Here is a 21870-nt window from a genome sequence, read left to right as displayed (position 1 = left end):
CTGCAAACTTGAGGGAACAAGGGCAAACAATGGAACTAGAGCAATTTACCCAAGCAGTAGATTTGGCCTCCTGCTGGCCAACAGTTTGGATTTTCAAGCAGGTTGAAAGCGTGTGTGTGTGAGAGAGAGAGAGAGACTATTATTCAGAATTCCAGTCACTACAAAGCCTTCCTAAGAGGACCCATGCTGTGACACTTCATATCCTGGCACCACTTTGCCAAGCAACGGGCTCCACAACCACTGCAGCAGCCCAGAGTTATAGAGCTGACTTAATTTTCCTTTCTCTGATCTTTGCCTGATTTCCACCTCCTAAAACACCTGCGGATGGTGCAAAATAAGCATCAGTGCAATCTCATGGAAATTTCTGGTAGCATCCTGCAAAACAGCACTGCCTATAGTATTCAGACAGAGCATAGGAGTGCATGACACTTGGCAAATAAAACACTTTTTCCCTGAAAAGCCCTTACCTTCTTGTACAGAAGACCCACACCCTGAATCAGTTCTGCCCCCATTCAGCCCTCCTCTTGATTCTCAGCTTCGCTGATTTGAGGAGGCTCATTCCCACTTACCACTTTTCTGTGATAACTTTTCTTTGACCACCCCCATAGCCAGAAGGAACCTGTCACCTTGTGGTTCTGAGACCTCCTTTTCTCCTCAAGTTTCTACACATTCTTTCCCTTGGGATACAATGCCTTCAGTTACTCCCACTTAAGTTACATACAAATACTGTCCTTTTTTAAATTCCTTTGCACTTTTCCAAGGAAATTGGCACCTAATGTCCTTAGGATGCTGTGAAAACTCTAGCTGGACAGTAAGAGCAACAGCAATTACCTGCCTAGATAGTCAGACCTGATGGTAAGCTTGGATTTCTGACAACAGTGATCTCAGAGTAAGCATCTCTGGTTTTTGATCCTCTGCTAAGAGTAGCACAAAGACTTCTGTGCTCCCAGGTCAAACGTGTCTCCTTCATGGACAGGCTCTCTGGACACATCTGGTGTGTTATCAAATTAATTTCCATTGAGCTTGATCCAATGTTCATCAAAGTCAATGGTGACATTTCCTGGGTCATGCTGGAGGTCCAGCAATGCTCTACACCTTCCCATATGTAATCATTTAATTACCTCCCACTAATTACCTCTGCAGGGAGCTTTAAGATGTTAAGTCTGCAACATCTCTTTCTTACATCTCCTGGATCAGGCCTCTGCCCAGGAGAAGGAGACTGGCCCAGCCTGCATTACAGGCAGGGTTCTGCAGCACCTCAGCCACCCGCAAGAGACTCAACAGCAAGCAAAGGGAAAACATGTTTATCATTACTTCTCTTGACCAGGATGCATTTCCTTAATCACTCTTTGGAGCACAAAATTCTGGCTGCATGTGTATGTACATGCAGGCCTGCATGCATTCCCAAAAAACAACCGATCCCAAAGGTCAAAGAGAATTGTTACTCTAAAAACAATAAAGCTCTTAGCTCAACTTCCAGGAAGATGCAAAAGCAAATGATCAGAGAGAGAGAAAGCAAGAGAGACAGAGATAAAGAGAAAAAACCAAGGGGAACATGATTTTCTATCAACAAAACAGCAGGGACGAATTCTAGTTCATCTCATCGGAAACGTCTCCTTCGTGTGCAAACAGCGCCTGGAGCCAGCACTAATCTCCCAGATTAAAGCCTTTTAATAGCAATTAGTCCTCTCCATGCACTAACCCACTGGACACTCCACTGCATATTTGGGAGAGGGGGGAGGCTGCAGGGAGTGTCACCAAGAGTTTAACTCATAACTGCCCTGATGTGTCCAAATGCTCATCTCCCATGCATATATTTGCACACAGACCATGGAGGCCATGGCAGTGAATCCTGTTTGGATCACGGCTGAAAATAAAACCACAACAGCTAGATCTGGATGCTGCCTGTGTAAACAGTTGGCTGAGCAGGATCAAGCACAAATGCAGGAGGTGGGACTTCAGAATGACACCATGGCAAGCCAGAAGCGTTAGCCAGACAGTAAGAAGCACTGACCTACCAGCAGCTCTGAGGGCTGCCCCAGCTGGCAACAAGGGACAGCCACAGGCAACAGGATGTCCTTAGCACTACCTTCATGCAACCAGCCTGCTGAAGCAGCCTCGGTACTGCTCCTCCCTAGGATGCTTTCCTCCATCTCTGGAGAATAGGTCAAGAGATTCTTTTTTTAATTGTTTTTGGTTGGTTCACCTCCATATCCCACCCAAGGCCTTCGTGACCGTTCTGTGAGCGCTTACAGTAAACACGAGCTGGTGCCCCATCTGGGACTGGCAGAGGGAGCGGTTCCCACCTCCTGCACAGGGTGTGAAGGAGCCAGATTGCTGCACCAAAGAAACCCTGGACCTATAGAAAAGGACCTTAGACTGCATACCAGCCCCCATTAATAAGATGAGCAGCTTGGCTGAAATGGCTGAGGGAGGGAACAGGAAAGTAGAAGACACTGGTGCGAAACAGCCATTTCTGCACAGACACTCCAAACTTCCCAAATGGCAAGCCAAGCAGAATTTCTTGGAAGGAGCCACATCAGCTGCCCTTCGAGCCATTAGAGCACACAAACAGGACAGAGAAAAACCTTCCACGAGGTGACTGTAAGAAGAGGAGGGAGAAGGACCCGAGCCATTATAATAATCTCCACCACGAGCAGTGGGAGCTGCCAGAGCCCCTGCACAACCCGGTGGTGCCCCCCACCCCCTAACACACACACACAACATCCATAGGGGTAGTGCAATTACTATTCAGGCTGGGGGCTGAAGATAGTCTCCTGGCCCTTCTTCTAATGTAAGGTTATTGTAATTGATATGAAGGTAATTGATAATGTGTTACGGTGAATAATGTCTTCAATTTTCTGCTAAATCCCATTTTTGTAGCCATCTGGGCTCCTCCAACTGCCCCCCTGGGACGCAGAGTAATAGATAGTAATTATTCTCAAGTCATTTACTTTTTCAAAGTGTTTAGTGCTTATCTGTTTTACAATTAAAATGGAAACGACCCTGATTCACTTCCTTTCTTTTTTATTTAAATAGCATTCACACACACACACACACACTCTCTCCTACACCCACTGGAGCCTGGAGGGTGTGTGTGTGTCTGTACAAGAGTGCATGTGCATTTTGTTGTCCTACAGAACACACAGGAGAGAGGTACGTAGTCCATCATACACCTTCACTGTCACACAGTGAGAGCACAATCACACAGCGATCAAAGAAATACAAATTGTGTACCTTCCCCCTGCTTGTCCCCACGGTGATGCTCAGAGCAAATGCCTCAAAACACCGCAAAGAAACACCTCAGGGTAGGGATGCAAAGTGCACAAGTTAACAGGGCACCACCCACCCCAGAAACAGGCCACAAAACACCCTTACCTGACTGATGTCTGTTGGTTTCCACAGGCTCTGTCTCTGCTCAGCTATGAGTGCACAAAGTGGCACAATTTCACACCAGCACTGGAAGCTGTACGAAGACGACCTGCAAACTGTAAGAACATAGCACAGTTACAGGATGTAGAGTTCGGCTGGGCATAAAAACACGGAGACTCAAATCAATACTCAGCATTAATCAGAATACACATGTGAGTAAACTAAGGCAAGTCATTCAGTGCACCACTGCTGAAAAGCTCCCTTTGCACAGCAGCAAGGGGCATTTCAGGATGAGAACCCAACCTCCCTGTCATTAGCCTGGTCTAGTATTAAATTGAGAGGTTGGTGGCCCTGCCCATGGCAGGGGAGTTGGAGATTCATGATCCTTGAGGTCCCTTCCAACCCAGGCCATTCTGTGATTCTATGATTAGCAGAACCCCTTTGGGTTCCACCTCAGCTGGTGGTGTGCTTGGTGAGATGGAAAGGAAGGTACAAGGTACTTCTGAGCCTTCTCCTCCCAGTAAAGAACCGGAGTGTTTCTCTGCTTTGCTGCCAGGCAGGAGGGACAAGGCCTTTGAGCTGGAATATTCCATTGTTCTTTTGTCTAAGTTTGTGACTGTTGGGGCTGTTGAGTTGTTGGGTTTTTTCCTCCTCTCTCTCTGTTTCCTTTTTAATTCTTTTTAATGACTTTCCCCGATGCAATCGGCAGAGGACTGCGCAGAGACTGCTTCCCCCTGCTGAGAGGGAAACAAGACTGAGGGAAAAGGGCACCAAGGGACCTGTTCACATCCTCTATTCATCTCTGCCAGCCCCTGTTCCCCGATGACTAGCCCCACACAGCTGGGCTGCCTGGAGCAAGGCAGAACCCAAGCCAGGAGATGCTCAGCTGGCACCATGGGGCCCAGAGGCAGCAGGCACACCAAAGCAAGCCAGGGCATCCCAACCATGAGATACAGCCTGTACAGTCCTGATGCAGGGGCAAAGGTATGGGAATACAGGTAGTTGTTTGCAGAGAGCTTGAGACTCCCACACTACTCAGAGACTCCCTGGTCCAGGCACTGCCATCCTTTGTTCTAGTTCCCCTAGTTCCAATCTGGAAATGAGGTTGGGTGAAGCCAGATGGCTCTTCTTCCACCTGCTCCCTGGTACTCGGCCGCATGCACATCAGGGAGCAGAGTGACTGGCTGGGCAGGCCAGAGCGTAAGGTGGGAAGCACTCAGCAAGGAAGCAAAGTTTGCTCCAGCTTATTCCTTTTGCCCAGTGCCTCTGCAGAGAGGCCTCACCCTGGCAAACAGCCCCCACACTACACTGCACATGGGACAGCTCTGGAAAAGCAGTTGCTTCCATAGCAGGCTCTCCTGATTGCCAGGCTGCTGCTAACGAGCCATGCATATGCCAGGGTCACAGAGAGGGGGGGAGCACAGGGCTGCTGCTAGAATGGTGTGGAGCAGAGGAGCCAATGTGGTGAAAAAGCCACGTGCTTTTTGCACTGCTCACCTCCAGGGGATACCTGTCCCAAGGATCTCTTCCCATCATTGCCAGTTTAATCTTCAATCAAAGAAGAGATGTGATCTGTAGCACTATGTAATAGTTTGATAATCAGTCATCTTCCAAGCAGGAAAGCTTTAAAGCATTTTGCATCAAGTAGGACAAGTGTAGCTAGCTTTACTTTCTGCTGGGGGAATCCATACACTGTGCTACATGTTTTCATTCATCCTGGAGGATTTACATTGAGAAAAAAAGAAAACTTCAAACTGTCATCCCCCCCCCACAGATGTTTTTTGTTAGGGAAAACCAACAGTCACAAATCATATCAAGATATAGTAGGTACTACAAGAAAGAGAGCCTGTTTGTGTCCAGCGCTGCAAAAATTGTGTTTATATATACGCACAAATATGGTCAGAGCCCTCAAATGTGAGAAATCTTACAGTAAATGGGGTAACCATGTCTCAACCTGCCCATGAGACAGTTTGGCTCTAAAATGGAAATCTTTCAGATAGAGAGCCTTCAAACAAGCTAGGCATCAAACTACGCAATCTAAAGCATCACTACAGAGTGGGAGAATGTACAGATTCCTCTGAAATTCCCACTGCTCTGACAGTTCCCAGGCTGATGAGAAGGATGGAGAGAAAGGCAGAAATGCAGACTGGGAAGAAGAGCTCTGAGAACCCCTGTGTGCTGCTGTGTTGAGACAATACATTGAAGATCATTCTTAGCTGATGTATGTTCTGAAACACCCCAGCCAAGATTCCAATAGCTACTGGTGTTTTCATGCTCTGTGAGTCAGCAAGGGCTTTCTACTACCTTGTCTCCTCCATTACATACAAACCTACTTCTTTCTGCTCAGTAGCAGGTGGGCACAGCAAACAGTCGTTCACCTTTTTCTTGATATCATTCCTTTCTGCTCTTGGAAACTGGATGTTACACCCACAGTTTTCTCTCCCACACTCCCTTAAAGGTGTTTCTTAACCTTTCCTCACAGTACCCAGTTTCCAGCTCCATGTGTACTCCTTGGTCTTCTCAACTGACATTCTCCAAAGGACTAACACAGACCTGGAAGTGTGGTACTTTGTGCTAGACAAGGCTCCACAGCAGGATGACAGAGAGCTGCAGGAATCTCATGTCTTAGCAATGAATCTAGCATTAATATATACCAAACCCAAACATGTCCTTACTGTAGGAGTACAGCACTATCATTTCACAGTGTTTGTAACCTGTCCTCACTATGCAGTGCCCAAGTTACTCCTTTGCTTAGTCAAGCTTTGCCTTTGCACCTACTTAATTTTACTTGTCTAGTTTTAGTTTATTTCCTCAGCATACCAAACTACATTATAACCCCATCCTCCAATGGATTTGCAGCTTCCTTTCAGCTTTCTATGTCCTGCAGACTGTATGTGGTGGTTTCCATTTCATTATCAAAATGACTAAAACAACTACTGATCAGAAACAGACCTGGGCCAAACCCCTGCAAAAACTCCTTCCTTTCTCGAGGGATAATTATGTTACACATTAGGACCATATTATATCCAGAAAGCAGTAACTAACATGAGTTGGAACTAGACCTGTGCTAAGGAGTGATCCACCTGTATCCTGAATAAGTTCAAGGCAGATATTAATGTGAGAAGGAGAGGGGGTGAAAAAAATCAGTTCTGAAAAATCAGAATAGAGGTTCAGCTGAGCATGACTGATAACTGGAAATTGGTCTCCAGCTCAAGCTGGGGGAAAAAAACTGGGGAAATCCCAGGACTACACTTACAGATGAAAAACTTGTTGACTGCCATTCCCTTTCTGGCCTAATGGACTGGAAGAGAAGGAACAGAGAGAATCTGAAACTCTCAGCAGATTGTTTCCAGGTCTGGCTTTTCCTCTTGTAGCATGTGTGGATGCCAAGCAGCAGCAGGGGATAATCAGAGTGGTTAGAAGATGTGCTTTCCTTCTGCTCTGCCATTCTACAGTACTCCATCCTTGTGAAGAAAACCAGGAATAAGATTTGAGGCTGTTAAAGTAAGAAAAATAGAAAGTGAAATTTGGAAAAGCTGAAGTGTTTAAGAAAATGCTTGAATAAAAGTATTTTTCTATCATAAAAATAAGACACTGTGCTTGTCAGAAGCTTTCTTAACATCTTAGATACAAAAATAAATTTTCCATTTTAAGATGTGCTAGAAATTTTAGAGAAATCCTCTATAGGAGTGATTCACTTTTATAGCTAGATGCTTAGCCAGCATCCCAGACTCATAGGAGACTGGGGAAGAAAGGAGTTGCTCCTCTGCAAGTGACACTACCCTGCTTGCTGGATTATATTTACTATTCAGTTTTCCTCTTGACATGTGATGCAATCACTAGGTCTCATACAGGAGTTTCGTGGTTGCAGATTGACAGGCTGTTCTATGCACAAGGCCAAAACAATTACATCCAGGTAGGGGCTACACAAACTCAGAGTTGCACAACCCCACAAACCTGTCCAGAGGGAACAGAGAGACAATGGCAGCACAAAAGCTCCTTGAATAAAGCAGCAGGGAGATCTGGCAGATACCATGCTGGCTGATAGCCAGAGGGTCCAGGAGCCTAACAGTTCTGGTCCAGGCAGCACAACAATAACTGCTTGCAGCCACAAAAGACAGGTTTGTTGAAGCTCTGAGAAGCCAGATAATACATCCTTCCTTTACAAAGCAGGATGGACTAAATATAAGATATTATCACGACCTACTGCTTTTGTAAGTACCAAAAAGTAGAAGGTAGAGAAAACAAATCAAATATATAAACAGCAGGGAAACTGTACCTGTTTTGACTTACCAGTGGTATAGGTTTATCTAGGTTCTGACAACTTAAAGAAATTCTGCTCAGTCTCAGCTCTCTAAAACTAGTCTTCTCCATTTACCTTTTTCCAGAGGCCAAATAAACTTTCAAAGGATTTTTAGTCTTTTAACATAGGATGTAAAATTAAAAGTTGCCAAACGAATAAATAAAACAAATAACACTTGGATTGATCCAGCTTAGTCAGTGGACTGGTTTGGCCTGAGATCCCTCCCTAAAATTCTTCCCCTGAAGCACTTTGAAAAAATATCCTTACAGAGCCCCAGTCTTAAAACCACCTGCTCTCACAAAACTTATTTGACACAAAGGAAGCCAGAAGAACATGTACCAAAAGGGAACAACATGAAAATGCTGAAACACAGCAGGACTGAATGCTTGGGGTCCCTGCACAGGCCTTCAAAACAATGAGAAAGGAACATGTTCCTTGCTGGAAACCATGTTCCAGTGCGTTACATACTCCCCATTACGTAGCCACGTAAGATCCAGGTTACGTACCTTGCTTACCATATTCAGCTTCCCCACTCTGAAGTCTTATCCCAGATCAGTCAGGAAGAAGCACAAGTCATTTGCTCTCTAAAGGTTGGGGAGCTGAGCACAACATTTACAGGCAGGGCAGGGACAGAATCACAGAATCACACAGAATCACAGAATGACCCGGGTTGGAAGGGACCTCAAGGATCATGTAGTTCCAACCCCCCTGCCTAGCAGGGCCACTAAACATACACATTTACTAGATCAGGTTGCCCAGGGCCCCGTCCAACCTGGCCTTGAACACCTCCAAGGACGGGGCATCCACAACCTCACTGGTCACCAGCCAGAACCCAGTCCCACAGCAACCAAGCAGAGCGGAAACCCAGTGCCAGGCATAAATAGAGCCTGGGGGCTCATCAGCAAAAGGTGTGAATGGAGGCTCCAGGTGAGACTGGTCAGGACCATTAAGGCCCATTAGAGCACTCAGGGTCCTAAGAAGCCCTTTGACAAACTTTACTAGGATTTCAGATGAAACTCAGTATAGAATAGGAAGCCCAGAAGAGATTGTTCCTTTGCTGGATCAAGGCCTGTTTCTTGCACTCTCGATACATACTCTGGGAAGTTCAAGGAAGTTCCAGAGGCTGGTCATAAGTTGTCCAGCTTTGACAACCAGACAATCCCTTTCCTTGTTTGTTGATTTCCACAACCTAACAAATGGGCTAATCACACCAACTCGTTTTATGCGATGCTGTCAGAGTTACATTTCCTTAAGACTACTTTAAGCAGAAGTGAATGATAATCCTACGTGCCAAACTGTCCCCACGTGGTCTACGAGAGGTGAAAATCTTGGAAGTACTACTTGTATCTTCATTCTAGTGGAAGGGACAAGATGCAAGGGAAACTGAAACAACCTGCATCAGAGAATTGATTCTCCAGCCACACTTGATTTCAACTAGGACATCACCTTTACAGGTTCCCCAAGAGATGGACCTTCTACTGTAGTACCTCAATGCTGAAGGAACAGCAAACAGCATAAACACAAACTCAGTCTCTGACAAACGTTAAGACCAGTGCAAACCAGAGCAACATTTGTGGCCCCACTGCATGAGTATGATTCAAGTTCGCTCCCTCTGGAGCATAACGTAGCCTGTATTGTTCCTGGGAGCAAATTGCAGCATGCTGCCAAAGGCCACACCTTCAGTCCAATGTCATGCAGTGACAGCAGTGGTCAGCACTCAGGGCACTGCATTGAGGTCAGCTGAGGTTAGGCTATAGCTGACACACATCAGGTCCCCCTCCCCTGCCAAAAGCTGCACGTGTCTCTGCCCCCCCTCCCAAGGCAGGTCAGCTGCAGAAGTCAAGATCTTCCTCAGTCCCTTCTCCCTGACCTCCGTCCTCCTCCACAGCCCATGTAGCACTGGACACGCCAACCCTGCCCACCTGCAGCAGCCAGGTAGGCACCTCTATCGCCTGTTGCCTCTCCCAGACTCGGTGTGCAGCTAGGCAAGCCCATTGCAGGGTGAGGCAGGTCATGTAGAACCCGGGGCGGGGGCTGAACCGCGTCTCCCCAAGATGACTTCAGCTGCATTCCAGCGAGCCTGGCAACCTCCCGCACACACAAATAAAAGGAAATGAGAAACTCGGCAACAAAGAAACTGGCAGGGAAGCCACAGAGGCACACAGGAACGGGAAACGAGATTAAACACAGGCTCAAGAGCCCCAGCGTGCTGAGCCTTCCTCTCTAAAGCCTCCCTTTAACTTTGATGGGGGGGCACAGGAGTCTTCTTTTCACTTGAAAGGGCAAGAGGAGGGGCTGGATAAAAGGGATCCAGCATTATCCGGAATTGAGAGCACAAGAACGTGCTACAGGGCTTTAAAAAAAAAAAAAAAAAAAAAAAAAAGTTTTGTTTTGTTTTTTAAAGTTCAGTACAGACACCCCGCTACCCTGCTCATCTTCCTTGGTGGAAATAAGGAGCTGAGACCTGAATCTGGGCAGAGAAGAGATCAAAGTGGAGCCGTTACAGGAGGAAGCCTAATAAAACTTAATGCAAAGTAATTGGGTGAAACTTCTCCACAATTCCCACTTCTTCTTCTTCATCTTATTATTATTATTATTATTATCCATCTATTTAGCCATAGGAAATGGATAGCTGAAATTCTGCAATTTACAATGGGTGACACAAAAGTATATTAATATAAACACACCACCTAAGAGTCCATCCCAACACATTAGGCTGTATGACCATGTTTGCATGTGTTCGGATAACTATGGTGCTTAGATTTCTAGCTGTCAGTGGAACTATTTAAATCAGTTTGTTGCAATACTAAGATGGATTTCACCTGCAGTAAACTCTCCAGAATCTACATACTCTCTGAATAAATCTGTTAAGACCTATGCAGAGCCCTGTGCTCTCTTCATCATTAGCTCTGTGCTTTCCCATATGGAGTATATGTGTTGTAGAGGAGTCTGATCATGGAAGTAACACAGCTGCCTTGCTTTTTATGAGGTGGTGGACACCCCATCCCTGGAGGCATTCAAGACCAGGCTGGATGTGACTCTGGGCAGCCTGGCCTAGTGGCTGGCAGCGGGTTCCTCCAAAACTATAGTCTGAATAGAAAAGATAGTTTCCTCTCCTGCAGCACCCTTGGATGTCAGTGGGATTGCTGACAGAGAACTAAATTCACCACTTCCAGATGCACATATATCACACACTTGCAATAGGATCTTCACGCATGTTCTTTAAAGAGTCATAGCAGGTAGCAACAAAATGTCAAGGAGGGTCACAAGAATCAGAAGCCCTGTCCCAAGTCTGAATGTTTGGACTGTATAAACTACCCTGTGAGGGCATCGACTGGTGTAGCAGAACTCCAGAGTTACATTGGACAGCCTTCTCCTAAGCGAACACCATCCTGGGAGCACTGCTTCCCATGGATACAAAGCAATCTCAGTTCAAGAACAACCTAGGCTGCTAGATGCCTGAGTACCTATGTATCACCAACCATCTTAGCAGGTCGACTAGCATCATTTACACACAACAAAAGGGAAGAGGACTAGAACTTGGAGTTAAATACAGCAGTTCTACCAGTCTCCTCCACTGTCTGACTCTGAGGGTCAGAACTAATGCCACAAAGGGGGATCCATTTACATGTTAGGAAAAGAAGACATGTCCTGGTTGTACTTGCCAAATGATAAAACAAATCAGGGTGCTAGCAAAGTTGAAAGTACCTGGTCATTTTTCACCATGGAATAGGAGTGGAGACTTGATCAGGCGTCCATATGTCCTGCTTCAAGGGGCAGATAACAGGTCTTTTGTTCACATTTCACATCAGTGATTGGTTCATATGGTGTGGTAGAGGTGACACTCTCTCCACGGTGTTTGAGGGCTACACCCAAGCTTCTGTTGCTGAAAAGAAGTGGGGGAGGGGAAAAAGAAAGGAACAGAGTTTAGAACTCATTTCTAGTTCTGTGGGGAACAGCATTCAACAGCCATTGGCAAGCTTCATAAAAATCAAGTTCACTAATAAAATATATGTTTGTCCTTTGCAATCCTTGCTGAACTTGGATGGGCAAAGGACTTAAAAACCAAAGAGCCAGATTCCCAGCTATATAAACACAAAAGCTCCCAAGGGAATTTTACAGTGAATTCGTGGACAAGGAATTTATTTGGAAAGTTCAAGTACTGGGTTGGTCTTTTCAAGACTTTTTGAAGTGATCAGTGTAGATTTGGGATGCCTCTTTTCATTTCTGCCACAGTGGTTTTGGAGATCCACTCATCTGTTCTGGATTAGAACTTCCCAAAATGCAGAAGCAGAAAATGGTCCTCTTTGCTCTAGGCTTGGCTCTTAAGCCTGCTTTGTCCAGATCCCGTAGGGAACTCTCAACCACAGAAGTCAAGCAACACTGTGTTCCCACCACCATCCACCAGAACCAGGTGCAGTGCTGAGTCCACCTTCATTGTCCCACCCTCAGTATTAATTACCAATGAAACAGAGCACAGGGCATAAAAGATGAAGAGCTGGGCACTACATGCAGCTTACAAGGTATTGGGGCAGAGCTCTAAATGCTCTAAAATGCTCAGTTTTCCTTTCTGTGAAACACCTCCCATCACCAAGGGGGGTAGCTCTTATGCTCCTACCTCTCCTGCCTCCAGGGCACGTGCTAGCAGCCAGATTCCATGTTCATGACAGCTTCAAGCCCACCAAATATCTTTTTAATCTGCAAAAACACCAACCTAAAACTGAAGTCTCTGGCCTAGAAAAAGGAGGCTATTGGAGATGTCATGGCAAGGCCATGTGGCAGTGTCATGGGATCACATTTCTGTCCTCATAGATGCGGGCCGCAAGCTGACTCTGCTCAGAGAGAACATTAACTACACCTCTTTATTATTGAGAAGAAATTTATTGGAGACATCCCTCCCTCTCTCCAGCTTCTCCTTTACCTTCGCGGAAAAGTAAACATTTAATTTTTTTTGTTGTTAATAGATTTAATGTTCATTTGTCGGTAGCCTAGGGGCAGGAACGCGTGACATTTCAAATAATTGTTGTTTCGGGGGTATCCTCTGGAGGAAAATGCTGCAAAAGTGTGGAGAAGATTTAAGTAAATTACTGTGTCAGCTTCTATTTATTCCTTACATGATTGCCAGAGGCAGGGCTGCGAGATAACCATTAGAGGCCCAGCCATAAAACAGGGAAGCAGAATTTCAAAAAGCTGGAGTGCCATTACTGGAAAGTTAGTGTGTAACATGTTAAATTATCCCCAAAGTAGGGGGAGGCAGAAATGGGGGGAGGCACGTGTCTAAGAGTCAGAGGAAAGAAAAAGTGAAAGAGAGAGGGACTGTGTGAGTAAAAGGAATTGCTCCACGGGGAATAAATTAAATACTAGATAGCCAGACAGACAGACAAAGAGGTAACTAGAAGAAGAATAAACAAAGACCAGGTCAGTCCTTGAGTCTGTCTCTGAGGGCCTGCCATGGAACACAGTGTTCAGTGCAGGCCTAGTCCCCTACAACTTTGTTGCCCTCACATCTCTGGGACACAGCCAAAGGCTCTAAAGAAAGTCCAGTTTCCTTTCATTGAGGCTTCTTGGCTGTTTTCCTTACTTTTCACCACTTCTTGCCTCCAAAAGGTACTTGTATGACTGCCATCCCAGCCGTGCAGAGTGTTCAGTTCAGCATGATGCTGCTGTGTAAAGATCCAATTCAAGCATGACAGTACAGCTTTGACCTCATATACAGGCATTTGTGGTTCTGTCAGGTAAGGTATTTGCACCACGAAGAAGCAGCCAGGGCAGGAATAATTGTAAAAAAAAAAAATAAATCTGCACATTCAATACACTATCCCCAGAACCAAAGGTGAGAAGTACAGAGCTAATGCATTTCCTGGGAGCAGACCTTTCAAGTAGATGTGGGGTGGGGAAGAGAAGGAACTAGATTCCAACATGCTGACTGAGCCTATGGATCAGCACAGGACAGAGTAAAGGAGGCATCAGGACCCAGGACACCTGTTCTTGTCTGTCCTATTTTAGCTTTTGTTTGCCTGGCTGATATGTTGAACTCTTTGAGGTTTACTGCACTGTGCATGGAGGCTGGAGATTTGTGGGAAGGCATGCCTTTCCATTTGATATTATCAGCTTCATGCTTTCTCTCATCAAATGTTTCTCATTTCCTACCTGTGAGACTGGGACAACATGACACCCAAAGGACCAGTGAAGTGGACAGGAAGCTCCAGCTCTGCTCAGGACTTCAAAGCAAGATGATGTTCAGGCTGTAAGTTAAGCAAGTCCTGAAAATAAAAGGAAAAATGTTTGCCAGGGAGGAATGGGAAATGCTCAAGTTCTGACACTGAAGCTAACAGAAACGGACAACAGCCAGCTCATTACTCACAGTGGGCTATAGGAGAAGTCAAGGAGCATCAGGAAGGTTGTACGTGCCATGTGCATTACTGCTGTTGAAGCATCCACCACAGCAGAACGACCTCATGGCCCCCTTGCTGTAATCAGGCCTGGCTCTTCCAGTGCGCTCACAGCTCAGCCATCCCTCGGCTCCCACACCACCCTCCTTGTCAGATCCATTTGTACTGCTCCAACCAGTCCCCACCTGTCCCACACCACCCTCATCATCAGTTTCCCTCCACTCCTGTTTATTATCCATACTCTGGAGCTGGGCATTGCCCTCTGGCTCATTGCTCAGAAGCTGCCTGGTTCGTCTTTTCTTTCACTGTAATTTGTTTACATCATGGAAAACAATTAAGTTCCAAAAAGTCTTATTTATCCCACAGATCTGTTTTTATCTTCCTTAGCATCACTCTCCATTTGTTCCTGCTACTGCTTCAGTTTTTCTCACTCTTTTGCTCAAGGCAAGTGCAGCTGTGTGAGAGCCAAGGGGCTGACAAACTGTAGCCCAGGTTTCTCCAAGACAACAGCTCTTCTCCCACTTCTCACCCAAGAAGATGAGAGTCCAGGCACACGCTCAACAATAAATAACCAGGGAGATTTTTCTTTTCTTTTTTTTTTTTAATTTTAACGACTCACGAGGAAGACCTGCTGGTTAAATCATTGCTAACTCTCAACCTCCTCAATATTTCTTTGCTAATAGACTTCAGGTTTAATTGAAGGATCTTCTCTGGACTCTGTCTAAGGCACCATTTTCTCTTTAACCCCACCGCTCACAGTCTCACAAAAGCCAATCCATTAAGGGTCTTCATTAGTTTGAGCACCAGCCAACCACCCAAGCGGCAAAGGTCAAACACAGTCACCTGTCACAACATGGCAGTAAAACTACTAATTGTATGGGAACAAATGAGATAAAAAGATGGTACTATTATGCTATTTGATTTATTTTGTTTCCAAAGAGTCATTTAAGTCTAATTTACTTTGCAAGCTGTAGAGTGGGCCTGTGTGGATACAAATCCCAGTGTGAACAAATGAGGGTGTGTGCATGTACGTGTGCTCACCTCTCTCTCTCACACATGCTTATACATACGTAAACACATACTGGGGTCTGAAATGCAATCTAGGGAACTATAAAGTCATGGCACCATAAGGACTTAGATTTAACTCACCAGGCAGGCAGAACATCACAACACACTGGGATGGCTCTGTTGTAGTCACACACAGCGTCACACCAGCCCTCCTGCTGCCAGCTCAGTTGGCCATGCATGTTTCTTCAGCATCCCAGTTGCAATGGCAGAGGCCGAGGCAACCAGTGCAAGGTCCCATTTTGGAAGAGCATTTGCTTTGGAAACCTGTTTCTTTTTTTTTTTTTTTTTTTTTTTTTNNNTTTTTGTGCTCAGGAGGAGAAAATGGCCCACATGCCCTCTGGTGGACAAATGCCATTTTGCAGCTCTGGGATCCAAATGGAAAGCTGCAAGTGGCCATATTTGTGGACACAAAAAGAAGTCATCTCCCTGAAAGGTTCTTAAAATCTTGCCTGCTCTCCAGCTTGTCCTGGCAATCACGATCTCAGTGCATCCTTGACTGCCAACTGAAAAGGTCCTGACCTTTCTGAGGCACAGTAAGCACACTCCATCCTAACTTCTTCATTATAGGTGCTAAACCAACGTAGCCATCTTCACCAACAGGTTCCATTACCACATGAAGGTATCATCTTTTCCTAGAAGATGACATAAATTGTACTTATCCTAGAATAAAGACCCTTCTGCTTAAACACAGGACCCAATCTCAAGCTGCATAGCCATCCTTCTGTATATCATACCAAACACCAGCCAAGATCAGGACAAAAAATACTTCCTTTAAAAGATACTGAGCGCTAATCATAACTTTGATATTGAATATATATTGCAAGAAATTCTATAAGTAGAATTTCAAAGAACAGATTTATCCATGTTCATGCATTAGGATCAACAGTTTCAGGGCAATGGAGGGAAGAAATCGAGGGATCACAAACTCCTGAAAAACACAAATGAATGAAGAATCAACCACCTTATTGCAGTGACAGAACATCCTTCTACACATACAACAGTGCGGTATGATGCATAGCTAGACCTGATGAGTAGACTTGTTGGGAGAATGTTATTGTTTCCAAGAAGGCAGCAATGTCATTAATGCTTTTCTTTGAAGTTTTTCAATCATCTCTGTTCATCAGTGAGTCATGCAGATCATCAGAATCAATACTTCTTATTACACATTGCATACACAATAAACGCTCAAATCCAAAAGGAAAAATGTTCACTAGAAGCATTTCAGAGCATTAAGAAGGCTATTTTTATATGCCTAATTGCACTGGCACGCACTATAAACTCTACTGAACAGAGGTATAGACAACTAACACTGAGAATAAAGAACAGAAAGACAGTTCCTGGGTGAATATAGTGAGGAAAGAACCTGATGAAGGCAGATAGCTGTACCATCACTTCCAGTGCACACAGCAGCACAAACTACCCAGTAGAAAATACAGCTAAGGTATCAGTGAGATCTGGCTGTAGGGGGATGCAAGTTTACCTCTTTTAGTAGTAAGAACATTTCTGTACACTCCTGGCTTCCTCGGCTGTGTTGGCCCATATGGCCCAGTCGTTCAGACATGGCTGCTTCCAAGGGAAGAGCCAGGGTCACGCCTGTCAGCCTCAATCAAATGTGTCCTTGTGTTCACTCCAGCAAGCAGATTAGGGAGACTTAACTTGTTCTTGGCATTATGGGAGATCACATGGGCATCTGTGAAACATGAAAAGCTGTACATGCCATCCCCTCCTGTTCTGGCGCTCTGAAGGTGCAGAGATCTTCTTGGCCCACATTATCTCTTCCTACTGGAAACAGGGAGTAGTTTGAGTACAGCTTCGCGTGCCAATGGTGAGCATTTAGATTAGCCAAAACTGCCACTAGGGACCTGGGTCACGTATTAGCTGTGCTCCTGCTCCCTTTATTCCTCATCTTCCTTTCTCAGCTTGTCCCTGACCCCTTTCTTTTTGCCACTCCACTTTCACTTTATTCCTATCTCACTTCCTACCTCCCTCAGTGCTGACATTGGCCATATTATACAGCTTGTCTTCAGCAGTCATCAACATGTTACAGAGGATCCCTCCAGCCCAAACTCATTAGCTCTTAGCTAACAAAGGGCTCGTGAGGAAAATGTATTCCCTCAGCCTGTATTTAGACAAAGACATTTCCAATCATGAGTGAGAAACAGACTCCACCAAGCTTGTGCATCATCACGGCTACCAGCAGGACCCCACAGTGGAGCTGAATTCTGAGAGAAAGGGTAAATTAGAAGTTTCCCTCTGGCAGTGGGTCATTTGCACCATGTGAATGTATTGAACCAGCTCTAAATGTGCTCCAGAACTGGAAGAGGAAGGGGAAAGGATGAGGATGATAAAAGAGTTAGAACGTTTCTCCCCTATTTCCCCCCCCCCCCTTTTTTTTTAAACACAAATGTTACATTAAACTCACCTTTTCTTACATTGAAATTTGGAAAATAATAAGCCACACAAGGCTTCCCAAGACTTTTTCCCCCATTCCCTAGATATTCCCCTAATAGGAGAGAGTAAGCAGCATTTCACAGCTCCAGCAGAGTCCAAATTAGTTTTTCTGGCAACCAAATGCAGTGCCTACTCCACTATGCACATACAAACACACACATCGCTGCCTACAGCATGAACAGATCCTGCCTGAAGTGCAAAGCCAAGGAACCAAAAGGATTCAATGCCAGAATTAAAACTGCCTTGTAGTGTTAAAGCTCCCCCACAAACAGGGCATGCTATAAGATTCAATTACACAACTATATTTTCAAGGAAATGGGTCTTTAATCTAGGGTTGAGGATGGTGTTCCCTTAATAAGTGGCTCTGCCCTTCTTTTATTATCTCGTTGTTTACTGTTAGGTGTTATGCACTATGCTCACTGCGAAAGACGGAACTGTAGATTTCTTTCTCCCATGCTCTATTCTGGTGCTCATCATAAGAGTGGCTGAGTGCTTTTCTGAGCTGAATTCATTTATCTTCAAAAAATGGGATTTGTTATTTTCATTTTACAGGAAAGTAATTGAGGCACACAGGAATGAAGATCCAAAGGCGCCTATTTCATTTTGGAAACCTATATTTGCAGCGTAGTCAGGCCATTCTGTGCAAGCACAACAGTTCCCTTTATATTCAGTAGTGATGTCTATGAATCAAAGCCACACCTCAGGATGAAGCAAGGGATAGCATGACTCTAAAACTCTGTGAGTTATTACTGGGGCACAGAAAATTCCAACAGCTCTTTAGAAATCCCCTTTGAATAATGAGCATTTCTTCTCCAGCAGAGCTCCGACTCATTTCAAGTTCTGTAAGTAAGGAAAGAGAGTCCATAATGACAAGCCTCTTTCTGCTCCACACCTGAGCACAGCCAAGTTGAGCAGTGACTAAGACAGGAATACTATTTAAAATGTTTGTCACCAAAGATATAAGGAAATACAGCCAGAGAGACATGGCAGCAGTGATCACATATTCACCCCAGTGCAATGTGGAGAAATAAAAATGTTCTCAATACTATTGTGACTATTTTCATTCTGTGGCAAAGAAGAAATAAGACAGCCTTAGCTTGCTTTTCCAAAGCATAAGAAAACTACATAATGCCCTCAAATAAATAAATAAATAAATAAATCCAAACTGAAAGAAAAAAGAGCAGGCACCACACTGTCAAGAATAATTGGCTGTGCAAACACAATTTAGGAGGCAGCAGATTTGCAGAACAGTATCTTGGAGTGATGATGAATCACATCCATGAGTCAACCATGTCAGGCTTTTCAGGGGGAAAAAAAAAAAAAGCAGCTAAGACACCAGGATTATGAATAGCAGTGTCCTTTGCAAAACACATGAATTACTCTTCTCACTGTAATCTGTCCCAAAAAGGCCACCTTTGGTGGGTTTCTTTACATATGGGGCAATTTAAGCAACATGCACAGTTCCTCAGGACTTTGAATCCTGATGAATGGCAAATGAATGATCAGACATCTCTGAAGATGAAATGAGAGGGAAGATCAAAAGAACTGGAATTGCTTAGTTGAAAAAAAAAAATCAAGCAGAAAGATGGCAGGAGTTTGCTAATTGGTGAAAGAGGGGAGCAGTAACTTTTTTTCCATGTCACTGACAGGTACATAAAAAGGAAGTTATAGGCTTAGATTGCAAGAACAACAACAAAATATATTTACTATGGGCACTGGGAAGAATGTTAGAGGAATATGCAGTGTAATAGCTTTGCCTAGAGAAAAGAGGATGACTTCACTGGAGGTTTCTGAGGACAGATTAAGCAAACATCTGTCTGAAATTGCTTAGGAAACGGTGCTCTTCTCATAGGAAGAGAGGTATAAGATAAGGATCTCCTGAATAAAGCTCAGTTCTCATTCATTTTCAACACTGTGATCCAGAGTGGGGGATGCCAGTTTTGCAAAGAGAAACAGTATGACATTCTTTAAAATAATGTTTTGCCAAAAATATATAGCTTAGTTAATAAACTAAAAGCTTCAACTGAGCAAACATCCATCCTGCAAGACTTGTGACTGTGTGGTTAATACTGGACAAGATCACAAGCAAAAGGAAATAAGAGCTGATAAAGGAAAGTTTGGGAAGGTCCAAACAACAGCTGGTGTTTCCAGTCTCCTTTGTAATTCATGAGAGCTGTAGGGATTAAAAGAGCAGTGGCTTGTGGAGCTGATGGGAAAGTCCTGGAACTACTTGTTTCATGCAAAAGTAGGAATGGGCAAAAACTCCAGTTCATGGCCAGTTCATTCCAGTGACCTCCTGTATTCTAACCTGATTTTGGTTATATCTCAGTGTTCTGCTTGCAGCCAGTGGCTCTCTCCGAATCAGGGGCTCTCTGACGCAACACACTGACCCAAAAGCTCATGGGGCACCTCTCGTCCCCATGGCACAAGGGACATCCCCTCGCTGCGTCCGGAGCCTTGATGCACTCAAAGACCCAGACTCGCTCCTCCGCTACCCGGGTTTCTCCCGCAGAGCCAGCGACAGCGACGCGTTCAGCACCGCGGAGAGCGGCAGGTCGGCCCGGCGGCAGACAGTCTTAAGTAGCAAGAACTAATTAATGTCCGCAACATCCCAGTGAACTACAAATGCTCCATCTTACAGGTAGGGAAACTGAGGCATAGAGCTTCATACCAAGCCACAAAGCACAGCCAGGACAAGGAAGAGCTAAAGGAGAATCCTGGTCCCCAGCTCTGTATTCAATCCACTCCCATGAAACACATGAAGGACGCTTCTACCCAATCATCAACTAAACCATCAGTCAGCCTAATAATTAGCCAATTAATTAGCAACCACCCAAAGCAGATTAATTTACTCAGGCCCCATCTAACATGGTACTAGCAGGAAAGTTGGATGGGGGAATCTAAACAAGGAACGGAATAGCAGAGCTTTACCCAGCACTGGGCCATGGTCCACACAGAAGCAGAGAAGTGTGGTTGGCTTTGGTGCCTACCACTGTGACTGAATAATGACAGCAGGAAGGGAATCTCCCTACAGAAGATGAGAGAAAACAGGAAACACTGGGCATTTCCATCCAGAATGCCCAGGGAATACCAAAGCCCAGAATGACTCACCCAAGCGGTTTAGTCAGAAAACAGTTGCCTTGAAAAATCAAAAGGTCTGTAATGCATGAGGAAGATTATGTTTGCAGGTAAAACATTCAGATGGAGATATTTTATGGAGGACACAAAACTGTTGTTTTTACTATTGTTGTTGTTATTTATTGCTATTATTGTTATTAACCTGTAGGCTCACAGGGAAAAAATTAGTCGTATCTTCAAGACTATTCTATCAATTCACCAAGAGCCCACAAACAACCAGCTAAAAAAAAAAATTGGGGTCTGGTTAGCACGGAGTAAATAGGAAATAACAGTTAAATTTATATTTAGAGCTGATTTAGGTACTTAGCCAATAACACCAACAATTGAAAGACTAAGTGGTAGGAGGCACTGGAAAAAGGGAAAATTTAAACCTGATTTAAAAGAGAGAGAGAGAGTGAAAAATAGCCTTGTGGATATCTTCATATAAATTTTTTTTTTCAACATTTGTGCAACTCCCCACACAAATTAACTTAATCAATTATTTTCCTCCTTCCAAAACAAAATGCTTCCTTCAAGCATTTTGATCAGCCTTGAAGACTCAAGCACAGGCTCATAAAAGATGATGAAACTATGTCTTAACCATTTGCAGCCCATTAGCTGAGCTCTGCAACACTTTTTTAGCCTCTGAATTGCAGAGCAGTGGTGTAAAGGTGTGAACCAGTCCTTTTTGCCCACTAGCTGGGGCAAGCTACAAGTGGGGCTCCCCAGACTCTACGTGGGCTTAGCTAATGAGAGATAACTTCTTATACTGAGATGCACTTAGAGCAGTGACACCAAGTATTTGCTTTAGGCTTACCCCTCATGCTAATGCCATTAAAATGGTGTGGCTCAGCAGTTTCCAAAGGGATTATCACGAGCCTCCATTTGAGGAACTCCTCATCTGACCAGCCTCTGAGCTGCAACTTATTCTGTAGAGTGGGTGTCAGGCTCACCAAGTGCCAAGCAGGGTCAACCCCACTCAAAACCACCGCTCTCCTTAGGGAAAAGCCTCCGCCTGTTTTGCAAAAGACAGTGAAAAAAATAAATAAATACAGATTCCCTTCTCTCTTCAGCCCACAGAAGCACTTGGCAGTCTCATGGGAAGCCCAGCAAAGTCCCTACACCTCCAAGGCCCACGGAGCTGTGTGTCCACAGAGCACGAGGAGC

At 44.7% G+C, this 21870-nt stretch overlaps 1 long non-coding RNA gene across 3 annotated transcripts in view; it reads right to left on the bottom strand.

Annotated features, from left to right (window-relative positions):
• Positions 1-17452, bottom strand: part of LOC107315902 — a 73917-nt gene extending 56465 nt beyond the window's left edge. For 2 of the 3 annotated variants that reach the window (XR_004307767.1, XR_004307768.1), the window contains exons 1-4: positions 15217-17449; positions 13826-13938; positions 11384-11561; positions 3379-3481 (exon numbers count right to left, since the gene is read on the bottom strand). This is a non-coding gene — a long non-coding RNA (uncharacterized LOC107315902). Of the gene's footprint in view, positions 1-3378; positions 3482-11383; positions 11562-13825; positions 13939-15216 lie in introns of all 3 variants that reach the window. The other variant, XR_004307766.1, reaches the window with a different exon arrangement.
• Positions 17453-21870: the final 4418 nt, after the last annotated feature.

The sequence above is a fragment of the Coturnix japonica genome, chromosome 6, assembly GCF_001577835.2.
Source record: "Coturnix japonica isolate 7356 chromosome 6, Coturnix japonica 2.1, whole genome shotgun sequence".
Lineage (NCBI taxonomy): Eukaryota > Metazoa > Chordata > Aves > Galliformes > Phasianidae > Coturnix > Coturnix japonica.
The sequence above is the reverse complement of the archived record's forward strand: the minus strand, read 5'-3'. Positions and strand labels throughout refer to the sequence as shown.